Below are 16,377 nucleotides of genomic sequence, written 5' to 3'. Positions count from 1 at the left end.
GACGAAGGTCCAAGTCTTTAGAGTCCTGGTGCTCCCTGTTTGTGAGACATGGATGCTGTCCAGTGACCTGAGACAAAGACTGGACTCCTTTGGTGTCTCTTCAGAGAATCCATGGGTATCACTGGTGTGGAGTCTCGAATGAGGCATATTACCTGCATTGTGAGGGAGCGTCAGTTATGGCACTACAGCCGCTATGTGGCGCGATTCCCCGAGGGTGATCCGCCTCTCAGGATTCTCACCGTTGAGGACTCGAGTGGCTGAAGCAGGGCAAGGGTACACACTCATAACACCTGGCTATGGCAGACAGCGGGTCATTTCCGGATGGTGGGATTGGACTGCGTGTCTGTCTGGGGGGTTCCCAACTAAGATCTCAAGCTGTTTCATTGTGTGGTATGTGTGGCAACGCGCTGTACCAGTGCTACCCAACCTGACCTTAGCTGACCTGACTAATTTAGACCTTTTTGCAAAGATCTGCTGTCACTTTGGCATTAACGAGTCTCTTTCTGTTGATCAGTGTCAGAAAAGCCACTGGGATTCAATGTTGTGTGAAAATAAAATGTGAAAACCTTCCAAGGTGGTGAAGATTTCTTATAGGCACCATAGCTATTCCTCCCTACCACACTGGCAGCTGTGATCTGGATTAAGCCGGTTTATGCTATCATCCAACTAAAGCTGCCAGAACATTGATTCGATCAAAGGAAATTCCTTCAAGTTTCAGAAACATTTCTTTGGAGAGAATTACAAAGCCATTTCTAAATCTCTGGGACTACGTCAAGCTGCAGTGTCAGTGCCATATTGTCCCAAGGGAAAAAGTTTAGGATGCTAGTTGAGTCTTCCCAGGACTGCCCATTCTGCCCAAATCTCTCCTATAACAAGACATAAAAGTTTCCATGATGTCAAAATGAACTTGAGAACAGCAACTGAGGATCTGCAGGCCTCTTCTACTTTACTATCAAAAAAGATGCAAAGGGAAAAATAGTTAAGCTGTATTGACCTGGGGACCCCCAGAACCATACGTCACTGCAGTCTCAGGGCGGAAGTGACATCACCTCACGTCTAGACCAGCAATTTGGTAATAAACGTTTATAGGGTCGTCACAAATCAAATTAAATGACACGCTAACCTCATCAAACCCAAACCTTAGCAAAACTAATCCCTGATCTTAACCTAACCTTAACCATTTCTCCTACATGCTAACCATACGAACCCCTAACCTTAACTTTCATCCTATAACTGCTGACGTAGACCAGTGGTGACGTATGTTGCTCTGGCTCTGCAGTTGGATATTATTGGGCCGAGTGGCAAGGTCACTAATGAGAACACAAGTGCTCACCTCAAGCTTGACATAAAACGTTTTATGAATTTACTGCATGACCCTAAAATTGTACTCTTAGCCTGACACGGACCCTGTTTTACCGTGGAGAACGACTAACAATGTTTTCTGTGGTTAAGAACGACCTATTAATGGTCAAGTATGTCATAGTGTGGTGAAGGACGTGGGTGACTTGCCATCTTCGGGTCATACATGCCCACCGAGGTAGAGTGTCTCGACAAGGGCTTCCCAGCAGGAATGATGTGACAAAATCAATTAACAACACGGCAGTAGTTTAGAGAGAAAGCACGGAATAGTCGGAATGCGTTATGTTGAGTTATTAATAGTGGAAAGTAGGTGGCACTGTAAGAAGTGATACATGAAGAACTGGGGAGAGGAAATGGGAGGAGAGTTCCTAGAAGGGAGAGTTGTGGGATTTAGATTTTGCTGTAATAAAGAAGGTGTTTGGAAATTATAACCTGGAGATTTCTTTATGTACTGATCGCTCTAAGAAAATTGGTGACGAGGATGGGATTCGAACCTACGCGGGCAAAGCACTCGATGGTAAGCGCTTGCAAGATCTGTAGTGGAGAATACAGTAGCACATTGTCATTGAGAAAGCAGTTTGTCAAAATGTTTTTGTAGTGGAAAGCAATCAACAATAACAGCCATATTAGGCCCATGGAGGTCCGCACGTAAGTGTATGCTACCAGATTTTGTAAGAAGTGATATATAAAGAACTGGGAGAGGAAATGGGAGGAGAGTTCCTAGAAGGGAGAGTTGTGAGATTGAGATTTTGCTGTAATAAAGAAAGTGTGTGGAAATCATAACTTGGAGATTTCTTTATGCACTGATCGATATAACAAAATTGGCGACGAGGATGGGATTTGACTGACGCATGCAAAGCATTCGATGGTAAGCACTTGCAAAATCTTTAGTGAAGAACATAGTAGCACCTCATAATTGAGAAAGCAGTTCGTCAATATATGGTAGCGGAAAAGAATCAACAATACAGGATATTAGGCCCATGGAGGTCCGCATGTAAGTGTATGCTACCAGATTTTGTAAGAAGTGATATATAAAGACCTGGGAGAGGAAATGGGAGGAGAGTTCCTAGAAGGGAGAATTATGGGATCGAGATTTTGCTGTAATAAAGAAGGTGTTTGGAAGTTATAACGTGGAGATTTCTTTATGTACCGATCAATATAACATAATTGGTGACGAGGATGGGATACGAACTGATGCATGCAAAGCACTCGATTGTAAGAGCTTGCAAGATCTGTAGTGAAGAACACAGTAGCACCTCATAATTGAGAAAGCAGTTCGTCAATATGTGGCAGCGGAAAAGAATCAACAATACAGGATATTAGGCCCATGGAGGTCCGCACATAAGTGAATGCTACCAGATTTTGTAAGAAGTGATATATAAAGACCTGTGAGAGGAAATGGGAGGAGAGTTCCTAGAACGGAAAGTTATGGGATCGAGATTTTGCTGTAATAAAGGAGGTGTTTGGAAATTATAACTGTAGCAGTAGGGGGCACTAGTGCTCCCTTGAACCCTCAGGTACCACTCCAAACACCAGGTAAAACTCCAATTATTATTTATTTTATAATAATGTGCACAAAGCACCCTCCACTCCACACTACACATACAATACTCACTAATCAAATAATCCAACACTAATACACACTCCTCCTGTCCCAGACACTTAGCCACCCTAACCCTCCCAGCTGAACTCAGTGTCTGGGCTTTCCCACAGTCCTTTTATACCCCCTGACCCGGAAGTAGTTCCTGTCCAACAATTCACAAGTCCTCATTACTTCCAGGTCAGAGTAAAAGTCCTTTTCTTCAACCTGGACGCATGTCGTTCCTTCTGCTCATGTGATCATGACGCACTTCCGGGTTATAGGGCACATAGCAGTCTGAAAGCCTCCCTACAGTGACTCCCGGTGGTCCCCAAGGTATCCAGCAGGGCTGTGTATATAAACTACAAGGTCCCTAAGGCCCTGCTGGAATTTGGGGAACCTCCATGCTGTTGGGAGGGCTCCACCTGGCAGCCTGGAGGTGTGGACCGGAATATTTAGCCGGCCATCCATCACATAACCCTGAGATTTCTTTATGTACTGATGAATATGAAAAAAATGGTGATGAAGATGGGATTCAAAGCTATGCGTGAAAAGCATTTGATGGAAAGAGCTTGCAAGATCTACGGTGGAGAATACAGTAGCACCTTATAATTTAGAAAGTAGTTTGTCAATATGTGGCAGAGGAAAAGAATCAACCATAACAGCATATTAGGCTCACGGAGGTCCACACGTAAGCGTATGCCACCAGATTTTCTAAGAAATGCTTTATAAAGACCTGGTAGAGGAAGTCAGAGGAGAGTTCCTAGAAAGGAGAGTTATGAGATCGAGATTTTGCTGTAATAGAGAAGGTGTTTGGAAATTCTAACCTAGAGATTACTTTATGTACTGATGGATATAGCAAAATTGGTGACGAGGACGGAATTCGAACCCACGTGTGCAAAGCACTTGATGGTGAGCGCTTGCAAGATTTGTTTTGGAGAATACAGTAGCATCTTGTCATTGAGAAAGCAGTTGTGAAAATGTTTTTGTATTGGAAAAGAACCAAAAATAACAGCCGTATTAGGCCCATGGAGGCCCAAATATTTGTGTATGCTACCAGATTTTGTAAGAAGTGATATATAAAGACCTGGGAGAGGAAATGGGAGGAGAGTTCCTAGAAGGGAGAGTTATGGGATCGAGATTTTGCTGTAATAAAGAAGGTGTTTGGAAATTACAATGTGGAGATTTCTTTATGTACCGATCAATATAACATAATTGGTGACGAGGATGGGATTCGAACTGACGCATGTAAAGCACTTGATGGTAAGAGCTTGCAAGATCTGTAGTGAAGAACACAGTAGCATCTCATAATTGAGAAAGCTGTTCATCAATATGTGGCAGCGGAAAAGAATCAACAATAACAGGATATTTGGCCCATGGAGGTCCACACATAAGCGTATGCCACTAGATTTTGTAAAAAATGCTATATAAAGAACTGGGAGACGAAATGGGAGGAGAGTTTCTAGAGGGAGACTTATGAGGTCGAGATTTTGCTGTAGTAAAGAAGTTACAAGCTGGAGATTTCTTTATGTACTGATCGATATACAGTAACAGAATTCATGCAGTGGTCTGGAAAGACACTAATTAAATCACAAAACTGGGTACATGTAGCCTGAATTTATGTTCAAAATAAAGAATGGTAAATCATAAGCCCAAAAAGAGTACACATAACTGGAGCGAAGAAACATGAGACGCAAAACAGAAAAGAATATCGTAATCAAAAATGAACAATATGAAATGACACAGAACCTTACGTTCTTTCACAAATGCAGTCTTCGATGAATGAGCTACATGCGACGTCACTTTTTTAAAATATTGCGCCAGTGGCGTCATGGTGTGCAGCCTTCACCCAGCGATGTGGCCTCACGTCATGGCAACCAGCCTCCAACATGGCAGTGTCCCGAGAGAAAAAAAAGACGGTGCCACGGAAAAACGTGAATTGCTTTTACCAACATTAAAAATACAATGAAGAAAAGATTAGTCCAAACATTAGATTCCTTGGCCTTAGTCATTGTAACCACTGGGGGCGCCACTGAGCCCCAAACCAGAGACACAGTAATACCCAACACAGTTCTGGATTTAACAACATCAGCATTTATTTTCATGCAGCAATGTAGCCCAAAGTGTTTTACAAGATGAGAAAAAGAAAGTTACAAGAAGGGAAAACAATTAAAAATAAGCAATAAAATTAAAGTATAAATAACAACACAACATGGTAAGGTCAGAGAGCCGGGAGGACAGAAAAAACAAAACAATAGAAAAACAAATAAAAGAAACTCCAGTTAGGCTGGAGGAAAAAAAAAAAAAAACTTGCAGGGGTTCCAAGGCCAAAAGACCACCAAGCCCCCACTGGGCATTCTACTTAACATAATTATTCCTAAATCTAACCTCGTGGATTTCATGATTCACATAATGGGATTTGATGTGGACAGCTGAGACACCCGCCTTCATTCCATCATTTCAGGGGGCTGCACGGTGCTTTGATCAGGTGGTGGTGGCACGGATTGCCACCAACGGAGAACCGGAGGAAGCAACAGAGATTAGTGGATATTAGTACAGATTCCAGGTCCCTGAAAAATATAATAAGTTTATGCCTAAGTATTCTATTGGGAATACAACTAAAATGTAGTCATGAAAAAATCTGTAATAAATAAATCATCTACCATGCCTTTCTAACAATCATCCATCACAAGATCAGTAATCGAATGTAAAATTCTGTCACTTTCTTCCTCCTTCCTTCCTCCAAGAGTGTCGTCCGCTGCCTCCCGACTCTGACTCCTTGATGTGTCAACCCGGACCTGGGAATGCTTCTGGTACCACAGTGTGTTCTCTTGGAAGATACCCCCCCCCCCCCCCCCCCCGACAGCGCCCTCCACTGGCACCCATGGACCTTAAAAGGGTTGCATTTCCAGATTCCAACACCCAAGCACCCCTGCAGGTGTCCAAACTGGGACGCCACAAGAGGATCACTGCCACTTGCTGTATGGTGGATCTCCCCCGGTCCATCAATTATATTACTCTGGCCTGGCACAAACTCATTTCCTCATCCAGCCGGCAAGGTTTGTTTGCTCTTCCATTCTGGCCTCCCATCTAGGCAAGGAATTACCCTCCATTCCGGCTGGGATTCCCGTCTGTCCTATTGGGCACTTACACCATTTTATGACATTAACAGAGTCAGACATTCGAAAGTCCGCATGTGGTCATACATGAAGAAAAGCAGAATAGGAACTAATAAAGATACCATAAGTTGAGCAGTAAAGGTCATAATCTTGAGAAAACACTGAAAACTCTTAAAATTGTTATGCAACCAGGCAAATGTATGATAAACTCAGAAAGTGCAATGGTGAAGCAAATAGCTCGCTTTACTTCTCTCTCTCTTACCATCACATGACCGCCACCTGATTAATGCTGCACAGCAGCAAACGCTGATTGGAGGAACCTGCTGGGTCAGCCACATCAGTTCAGGACAGGATAGGCCCATCAGATCAACAAGCTGAATAAGAAGGCAAGCTCAGTTACGGGATGCCTACTGGTCCTGCCGGAGGTGGTAGTGGAGGAGTTGCCATTATGAATAATGCTGCACATTTCTTTCTCTAACACACGGTCACTGAGCACTGTATTGTTGAAGACAAATATGTCTGGAAGTGGGATGGGGCCTCCTGTATAACTACGGCAATATGCCTTCATAACTCTCTCTCTCTCTCTTACCATCACATGACCGCCACCTGAGTAATGCTGCACAGCAGCAAACGCTGATTGGAGGAACCTGCTGGGTTAGCCACATCAGTTCAAGACAGGCCCACTGAGTCAGTCACATCAATTCAGGACAGGCCCACCGGGTCAGCCACATCGGTTAAAGAGAGGTCCACTGAGTCAGCCACATTGGTTAAAGAGAGGTCCACTGAGTCAGCCACGTCAATTCAGGACAGGCCCACCGAGTCAGCCACATCGATTAAAGAGAGGTCCACTGAGTCAGCCACATCGGTTAAAGAGAGGTCCACCGAGTCAGCCACATCAATTCAGGACAGACCCACCGATTCAGCCACATCGATTAAAGAGAGGTCCACCGAGTCAGCCACATCGGTTAAAGAGAGGTCCACTGAGTCAGCCACATCGGTTAAAGAAAGGTCCACCGAGTCAGCCACATTGGTTAAAGAGAGGTCCACTGAGTCAGCCACGTCAATTCAGGACAGGCCCACCGAGTCAGCCACATCGATTAAAGAGAGGTCCACCAAGTCAGCCACATCGGTTAAAGAGAGGTCCACCGAGTCAGCCACATCAATTCAGGACAGACCCACCGATTCAGCCACATCGATTAAAGAGAGGTCCACCGAGTCAGCCACATCAGTTCAGGACAGGATAGGCCCATCAGATCAACAAGCTGAATAAGAAGGCAAGCTCAGTTACGGGATGCCTAGTGGTCCTGCCTAGGTGGTAGTGGAGGAGTGCCATTATGAACAATGCTGCACATTTCTTTCTCTAACACATGATCACTGAGCACTTTATTGTTGAAGACAAATATGTCTGGAAGTGCGATGGGGCCTCCCGTATAACTACGGCAATATACCTTTAACATCTCGGTGTGACTGATCTCTTTATCTTCAGCCCAGTCACCAGATTTTCTTCTTTTTTATAATTCCTGTGTGTATTTGCTTTTGTAAAACCGCACAATTTCCCTCTTGTGACTACTATCTATCTACATATCAGTGCATACATGAAAGAAACCATAGATTGCAATTCTTCTGAAGAATATCAGGTCATTACCGCGTGGGCTGAAAGTGGAGTGCAGCAGAATTGTGCAATAAAACAATAATCTGAAACAATCAAGTCAAAATCACAGTAGTGAAGAACAAGCCGTTTTATAGGTTTAGATTGACCGAGTCAAAGTCCACATCTAAACTGCTGGACGTTGTTGTGGCTGGAGCTGAGTCTATCTATCTATCTATCTATCTATCTATCTATCTATCTATCTATCTATCTATCTATCTATCTATCTATCTATCTATCTATCTATCTATCTATCTATCTATCTATCTATCTATCTATCTATCTATCTATCTATCTATCTATCTATCTATCTATCATCTCATACCTTTCCTATCAATCTGTCTGCCTCTCTTTTTTTGTGAAACCTCACACTGATGTACGATTTGACACTGAACTGGCCCTGTCGTCTGATTGGCTCATTACACTGACATGAGGTCTATCCTGTGCATCTTTTTAGTTTATCTCTCGAGCCACATGGCCGGCCTTCATTCAGATTTATTCTCAAGTACCGTCGATCAGCTCCTGTTGGCATCCTGCTCCCTTGCTTTTAGCTGCCTGTCTGTCTCGGAGCAGCCTGTAACCGCAAACATCGGCTTCCTCCTGCATACACCACTGACTCACTGCTGTAAATCATCTTTCACTAGGCTCAGGCGAAGTTTCCTGTGCCAAAAGCAGCCTTTATTCTAAGAATTGCTTCACCAGCATGCGCTAGTAGTGGCTGATATAAAGGAGAAGAGACGAGACAAGCTTTCCATTCTTCGTCGGCCGATCCTCTGGGCATGTGTTGGTATGTCTTTTTATTTTGTTGTTTTTTTTTATTATTACAAATTGACAGTCTTCCAGTTTCAGCCTGCTGCAGGCTTTGCAAATATGAAATTATATAAATTGCTCTTGTTTATAGCGCCATTCTTAGCGAGTATCATATCGGTGTCAGCAGCCGTTGTGGACAATGTGGCTAGAAAGCCCCCCATCTGCTGTGGCCGGATATCTGCAGTGCTTTACTTGGTTGAAAATGAAATAAAATGTCTTCTACTTCTCTTTTGAAAGTTATGTTCTCAGTATGTGTGTGTGTGTGTGTGTGTGTGTGTGTGTGCATACGCCAAGACAGGCTGGCATAAATGACAGTCCAAGTCATGGCATAGGTTGGTGGCTTTCTTTATTTTCAGTCTTGACTGCCCTACCACATACCTTGGAACGGTGACATAGAAATAAAATAACCGGTATGGAAAAATAGATTTGAAATGAACTGATAGATAGACGAGCCATGTTCCATCTATCCGCTGTGGCCGTAAGGTGGTCGGTGCCTGTCGTGGCGGCAATCCCCAAACCCGTTGGTGGACACCGGTGGTGAGGGATGCCGTCAAGCTGAAGAAGGAGTCCTACCGGTCCCTTTTGTCCTGTGGGACCCCGGAGGCAGCTGATAGGTACCGGCAGGCCAAGCGGAATGCGGCTTTGGTGGTTGCTGAGGCAAAAACTCGGGCGTGGGAGGAGTTTGGGGAGGCCATGGTGAACGACTTTCTGGACGGCTTCGAGGAGATTCTGGTCCACCGTCCGGCGACTCAGGAGGGGGAAGCAGTGCAGTGTCAACACTGTATATGGTGGGGATGGTGCGCTGCTGACCTCGACTCGGGACGTTGTGGGTCGGTAGGGGGAGTACTTCGAAGACCTCCTCAATCCCACTAACATGCCTTCCAATGAGGAAGCAGAGCCTGGGGACTCGGAGGTGGGCTCCCCCATCTCTGGGACTGAGGTCACCGAGGTGGTCAAAAAACTCCTTGGTGGCAGGGCCCCGGGGGTGGATGAGATACACCCGGAGATTCCTCAAGGCTCTGGATGTTGTAGGACTGTCTTGGTTGACACGTCTCTGCAACATCGCATGGACATCGGGGACAGTGCCTCTGGATTGGCAGACTGGGGTGGTGGTCCCCCTCTTTAAGAAGGAGGACCAGAGGGTGTGTTCCAACTACAGAGGGATCACACTCCTCAGCCTCCCTGGAAAAGTCTATTCGGGGGTCCTGGAGAGGAGGGTCCGTCGGATAGTTGAACCTCAGATTCAGGAGGAACAGTGTGGTTTTCGTCCTGGTCACAGAACAGTGGACCAGCTCTACACCCTTAGCAGGGTCCTGGAGGGTGCATGGGAATTTGCCCAACCAGTCTACATGTGTTTTGTGGACTTGGAAAAGGTGTTTGACCGTGTCCCTCGGGGAATCCTGTGGGGGTGCTCCAGGAGTATAGAGTACCGGACCCCCTGATAAGGGCTGTTCAGTCACTGTACGATCGATGCCAGAGCTTGGTCCGCATTGCCGGCAGTAAGTCGAACCCGTTTCCAATGAGAGTTGGACTCCGCCAGGGCTGCCCATTGTCACCGATTCTGTTCATAACTTTTATGGACAGAATTTCTAGGTGCAGCCGGGGCGTTGAGGGGGTCCGGTTTGGTGGGCTCAGGATTGGACTTCTGCTTTTTGCAGATGATGTTGTCCTGTTTGCTTCATCAGGCCGTGATCTTCAGCTCTCTCTGGATCGGTTTGCAGCCGAGTGTGAAGCGGCTGGGATGGGAATCAGCACCTCCAAATCCGAGACCATGGTCCTCAGCCGGAAAAGGGTGGAGTGCCCTCTCAGGGTTGGGAGCGAGATCCTGCCCCAAATGGAGGAGTTCAAGTATCTCTGGGTCTTGTTCATGAGTGAGGGAAGAATGGAGCGTGAGATCGACAGGCGGATCGGTGCGGCATCCGCAGTAATGCGGGCGCTGCATCGGTCTGTCGTGGTGAAAAAGGAGCTGAGCCGTAAGGCGAAGCTCTCAATTTACCAGTCGATCTATGTTCCTACCCTCACCTATGGTCATGAGCTATGGGTAGTGACCGAAAGAACGAGATTGCGAATACAAGCGGCTGAAATGAGTTTCCTCCGCAGGGTGTCTGGGCTCTCCCTTAAAGATAGGGTGAGAAGCTCAGTCATCCAGGAGGAGCTCAGAGTAGAGCCGCTGCTCCTCCGCATCAAGAGGAGTCAGATGAGGTGGCTCGGGTATCTGATTAGGATGCCTCCTGGACGCCTCCCTGGTGAGGTGTTCCGGGCACGTCCAACCAGGAGACGGCCCCGGGGAAGACCCAGGACACGCTGGAGGGACTATGTCTCTTGACTGGCCTGGGAACGCCTTGAGATTCTCCCGGAAGAGCTAGAAGAAGTGGCCGGGGAGAGGGAAGTCTGGGCATCTCTGCTCAAGCTGCTGCCCCCGCGACCCGACCTCGGATAAGCAGAAGAGAATGGATAGATAGATAGATAGATAGATAGATAGATAGATAGATAGATAGATAGATAGATAGATAGATAGATAGATAGATGTGAAAGGCACTATATAATAGATAGATAGATACAGTGCATCCGGAAAGTATTCACAGCGCATCACTTTTTCCACATTTTGTTATGTTACAGCCTTATTCCAAAATGGATTAAATTCATTTTTTTCCTCAGAATTCTACACACAACACCCCATAATGACAACGTGAAAAAAGTTTACTTGATGTTTTTGCAAATTTATTAAAAATAAAAAAATTGAGAAAGCACATGTCCATAAGTATTCACAGCCTTTGCCATGAAGCTCCAAATTGAGCTCAGGTGCATCCTGTTTCCCCTGATCATCCTTGATATGTTTCTGCAGCTTCATTGGAGTCCACCTGTGGTAAATTCAGTTGACTGGACATGATTTGGAAAGGCACACACCTGTCTATATAAGATCCCACAGTTGACAGTTCATGTCAGAGCACAAACCAAGCATGAAGTCAAAGGAATTGTCTGTAGACCTCCGAGACAGGATTGTCTCAAGGCACAAATCTGGGGAAGGTTACAGAAAAATTTCTGCTGCTTTGAAGGTCCCAATTAGCACAGTGGCCTCCATCATCCATAAGTGGAAGAAGTTCAAAACCACCAGGACACTTCCTAGAGCTGGCCGGCCATCTAAACTGAGTGATCGGGGCAGAAGGGCCTTAGTCAGGGAGGTGACCAAGAACCCAATGGTCACTCTGTCAGAGCTCCAGAGGTCCTCTGTGGAGAGAGGAGAACCTTCCAGAAGGACAACCATCTCTGCAGCAATCCACCAATCAGGCCTGTATGGTAGAGTGGCCAGACGGAAGCCACTCCTTAGTAAAAGGCACATGGCAGCCCACCTGGAGTTTGCCAAAAGGCACCTGAAGGACTCTCGGGCCATGAGTAAGAAAATTCTCTGGTCTGATGAGACAAAGATTGAACTCTTTGGTGTGAATGCCAGGCGTCACGTTTGGAGGAAACCTGGCACCATCCCTACAGTGAAGCATGGTGGTGGCAGCATCATGCTGTGGGGATGTTTTTCAGCGGCAGGGACTGGGAGACTAGTCAGGATAAAGGGAAAGATGACTGCAGCAATGTACAGAGACATCCTGGATGAAAACCTGCTCCAGAGCGCTCTTGACCTCAGACTGGTGTGGCGGTTCATCTTTCAGCAGGACAACGACCCTAAGCACACAGCCAAGACATCAAAGGAGTGGCTTCAGGACAACTCTGTGAATGTCCTTGAGTGGCCCAGCCAGAGCCCAGACTTGAATCTGATTGAACATCTCTGGAGAGATCTTAAAATGGCTGTGCACCGACGCTTCCCATCAAACCTGATGGAGCTTGAGAGGTGCTGCAAAGAGGAATGGGCCAAACTGGCCAAGGATAGGTGTGCCAAGCTTGTGGCATCATATTAACAAGACTTGAGGCTGGAATTGCTGCCAAGGGTGCATCGACAAAGTATTGAGCAAAGGCTGTGAATACTTATGTACATGGGATTTATCAGTGTTTTTATTTTTAATAAATTTGCAAAAACCTCAAGTAAACTTTTTTCATGTTGTCATTATGGGGTGTTGTGTGAAGAATTCTGAGGAAAAAAATGAATTTAATCCATTTTGGAATAAGGCTGTAACATAACAAAATGTGGAAAAAGTGATGCGCTGTGAATACTTTCCGGATGCACTGTAGATAGATAGATAGATAGATAGATAGATAGATAGATAGATAGATAGATAGATAGATAGATAGATAGATAGATAGATAGATCTTTAATAACAAGCCTGTCCAGTTTACAGATGACATTGCAGAGGGACTTGGAGTTCATGTTTACTTGGTCAGGTTTGTTGCTGATGAAATTTAATGTCAGTTAATGTAAAGTATTACGTGAAGTCCATAAAAATGTTCGGTTTGAATACACAATGGGAGGTCTGAAACATGAAAATGCCTCTTATGAGAAGGACCTGGACGTCACAGTGGCCATTTGAAAGGCTCTATCATGTTATATAGCGCCCTGCTGTGTGGAGTGCAGGTCGAGGGGGTGATGCTCGGGTTTTTTAGCTCAATGGCGAGGCCTCTCCTGGAGTTCGGTGTCCAGGTTTGACATAACAGCGCTAGAGAAAGCCCAGGGAAGAGCGACTCCATGGCTGATTCCATGGCTGAGAGGTGTGAACTGTGAGGAGAGACTGAAGGAGTTTGCCTCTGCAGTTCAAGCCAACAGAGATTAAGATGCGACACGACTGAAGTCTTTAACATTCTGAACAGATTTCGTCCGGCGGGTCTCAGCTGTTACTGTAAAGTAAATCCTTCTATAAGAGCACAGGGACAGCAGATGGAGATTTGTTTGACTTTTTCTGTACGTTGTTTTGCTCCTCACTAGTTGTAGGAGTGAAGTTTATGTGTTGACCTAAATTGTCACAAAGGCTGGCTGGAGTCAAAGGCCCTCACGTACCCCTTTCTGACGCTGACACTCTGAATGTCTGAGGGTCCGGATTGACCAGGGCAGATATTGGGCCAGCGGCTGTTTCTGTAGGAGTTTCATTGCTTTCTGAAGGTTGGGTGGCTCCCAGAGACACCTGTTGTGACCTCTTGACCTAGGTGACACCCACCTGTCATGTCACTGGGCAGCTGACTTTGTGTCCAACTCAGCTGCTATCAACAGCACCTGCTGCTAATGTAGTAAGGTCTTCGGTTTGACGGAATTGAATGGACAACAGCTGGCGTGAGTGCCCCTTGGCAGGTGTGGGACTCCCTGACTGAACTGTCAGACGTCAACAGTCTAAAGACCTGATGGCAGGGTCGGGGTGGCCGATGGCAGAATTCAGCTGAAAGCCCATGCAGTGCTAACCCCTCTTGAGCAGCTCAAAGGATACCCCTACTGTCATTTTGGATGATCTCATAGTTTAGTTTGGCCTTTCCTTCAATTTAAAGTTTATTCGCTTGAACAGTTGAGGGGCGGCACAGTGGATGTTTCGGGTCCTCCCTGCTTGGAGTTTGCATGTTCTCCGCAAGTCCTCATGGATTTTCTCTGGGTGCGCCACATGGGCTGGACAGGGGATGACTCCTTACCATGACGGGAGGCTCCGAGCGGAGAGATGGGCATCCCGACCAAGAGGAAAGAAGGAGTCAGACCCGGAAGTGACACCAGAGGAGATGGACAGATAGCCCACCGGAAGTGGAAGATATTGCTGGGGACTTTTGATTTCCCAAAGACCAGGAGATGGCAGCAGCCCTTCATGATCAGCACCCATTTGGGAACCAGTAGGGAATGCTGGGAGATGTAGTCCAGCAATACAGTCCTGCTGGGGACCCTGGGTGCCACAAGGGGGCACTGTGGGGAGATATGCCTCCTGAAATGTGACTTCCGTATGACTGGGAAATACTTCCTTCGGGCAGTGGCCCTGGCACCTTAAAAAAAGGGACCACACTCCCTTATCCAGCTGAGTCGGAGCTGGGAGGACGTGGAGCAACACTCAACTGGAGGAAGGCAGTGTGATGGTGAGAGGAATTGGGGAGAAGAATTGGTTTGTGGCGAGAGAAACCTGTGCTTTTGTTAACTTGTGGAGGTATTCTGTATTTTGGTGTAATAAACACACCTTTATTTGAACCCGGGGCTCGTAAGGTGTTCATGTTGGGGTATGGGGGTCGCTGATGCCCTGCTTTGTATCACACCTCCCACAATCCAATGGCATGCAGGTCAGGTGAATTGTCTAAATTGGTATGTGTGTGTGTGTGTTCACCCTGTGATCGACTGGCACCCTGTTCAGGGTTATTTATTCCTGCCTTGTACCCTATGCTAGCTGGCATAGGCTCTAGCTACCCCTATGCCCCCATTCAGGGCTAAGCGGGGTATGCAATGACTGACTTGAACATTTGAATTCGGTTATGAACTCCCGGGTTAGTGTTCTATTTTGTGGATTTGGGGTGGCACAGTGGAACATCAGCTAGTGTTGCAATTTCATGGATCCACCATCCTGGGTATGAGTTCCTCCACTTTCTACACTCTTAGTGTGAATGCCTATTCCAACTTTCCTCCCACATCCTCAAAGCCCTGCAGCTTAGTTAAAATGGTAATTCTAAATTGGCCCAAGTATGGCTGTTTGCATGTACGCTCAGCAGTAAACTGACACCGGATTACTAGCTGCTTCCTAATGTAGCCAGTGCTGTTGGGAGAGGTTCCGGGGTACACTTTGAGTCCAGTTTGACCAAGATACCCAAATACTTCCTTATATCCACCTAAATAAAAGGATAAGTGTCTGTGTATCTGTGGGTCAGTCTGGTTGCTATTCCTCTGTCTTTCCAACAGATGGTGCACCACAAATATTTTTAGTAATAAAATACACTTCATTTGTCATTCAATTATTGGGTGCATCACACACCTTAACACTTCCTTTTTGAATCCCATTCCATGTGACATATAATAGACATATGCATTGCATTGGTCATTTCAACAGATGGCGCATTCCAATATTTGATGTATCACAAACATTAATGCTATTCTTAAAAATCCCACGCCAAATGGAATACTGTATAACTGAGACATATGCATGTTGTTGGACATTCCAACAGATGGCCCATCGCAAACATTTGTAGTAATAAAATGCATTGCATTTCTCATTCCAATATTTGGTGTATCACCAACATTAACACTGCTTTTACAAATCCCATACCAAATGACATATAACAGACCAGTCCATTGCACTGGTCATTCCAACAGATGATACATCACATGTATTTGTAGCAATAAAATGCATTGCATTTATCATTCCAGCATTCGGTGCATCACAGACATCAATGCTACTTTTAAAAATTCCATAGCAATTGGCATTTAACAGAAACATATGCATTGCATGGGTCATTCCAACAGATGGTGCATCACAATCATTTGTAGTAATAAAATACATTGCATTTGTCATTCTGATATTTGGTGCGTCACAGACATTAACACTACTTTTGCAAATCCCGTACCAAGTGAGATATTACAGAGACATATGCATTGCATGGGTCATTCCAACAGATGGTGCATCGCAGACAATAATGCTACTTTTACAAATTCCATACCAAATGGCATTTAACAGAAACATATGCATTGCATGGGTCATTCCAACAGATGGTGCATCACAATCATTTGTAGTAATAAAATACATTGCATTTGTCATTCTGATATTTGGTGCGTCACAGACATTAACACTACTTTTGCAAATCCCGTACCAAGTGACGTATTACAGAGACATATGCATTGCATGGGTCATTCCAACAGATGGTGCATTGCAGACAATAATGCTACTTTTACAAATTCCATACCAAATGGCATTTAACAGAAATATATGCATTGCATGGGTCATTCCAACAGATGGTGCATCACAATCATTTGT

The 16,377-nt window shown here is 45.5% G+C and overlaps 1 protein-coding gene and 1 long non-coding RNA gene across 4 annotated transcripts in view; both read left to right on the top strand.

Annotated features, from left to right (window-relative positions):
• Positions 1–6,634: 6,634 nt before the first annotated feature.
• LOC127529168 (uncharacterized) lies at positions 6,635–7,863 on the top strand. 3 transcript variants are annotated; one of them, XR_007935849.1, is made up of 3 exons: positions 6,635–6,801; positions 6,835–7,032; positions 7,099–7,863. It is a non-coding gene; the product is annotated as an uncharacterized LOC127529168 (long non-coding RNA). The 3 variants fall into 3 exon arrangements; XR_007935847.1 differs by having other exon boundaries at positions 7,066–7,863; XR_007935848.1 differs by having other exon boundaries at positions 6,835–7,065.
• A 232-nt stretch (positions 7,864–8,095) lies between these two features.
• The window catches only part of nek6 (NIMA-related kinase 6), a 303,451-nt gene continuing 295,169 nt past the window's right edge, over positions 8,096–16,377 (top strand). Inside the window, exon 1 of the mRNA XM_051931987.1 lies at positions 8,096–8,492. The gene's annotated coding sequence lies outside the window, so the exon portion shown is untranslated. The remainder of the gene's footprint in view (positions 8,493–16,377) is intronic.

This window comes from Erpetoichthys calabaricus, chromosome 9 (genome assembly GCF_900747795.2).
Source record: "Erpetoichthys calabaricus chromosome 9, fErpCal1.3, whole genome shotgun sequence".
Classification (NCBI taxonomy): domain Eukaryota; kingdom Metazoa; phylum Chordata; class Cladistia; order Polypteriformes; family Polypteridae; genus Erpetoichthys; species Erpetoichthys calabaricus.
Note: the sequence above shows the minus strand (reverse complement) of the source record. Positions and strands in the feature narration are given on the sequence as shown.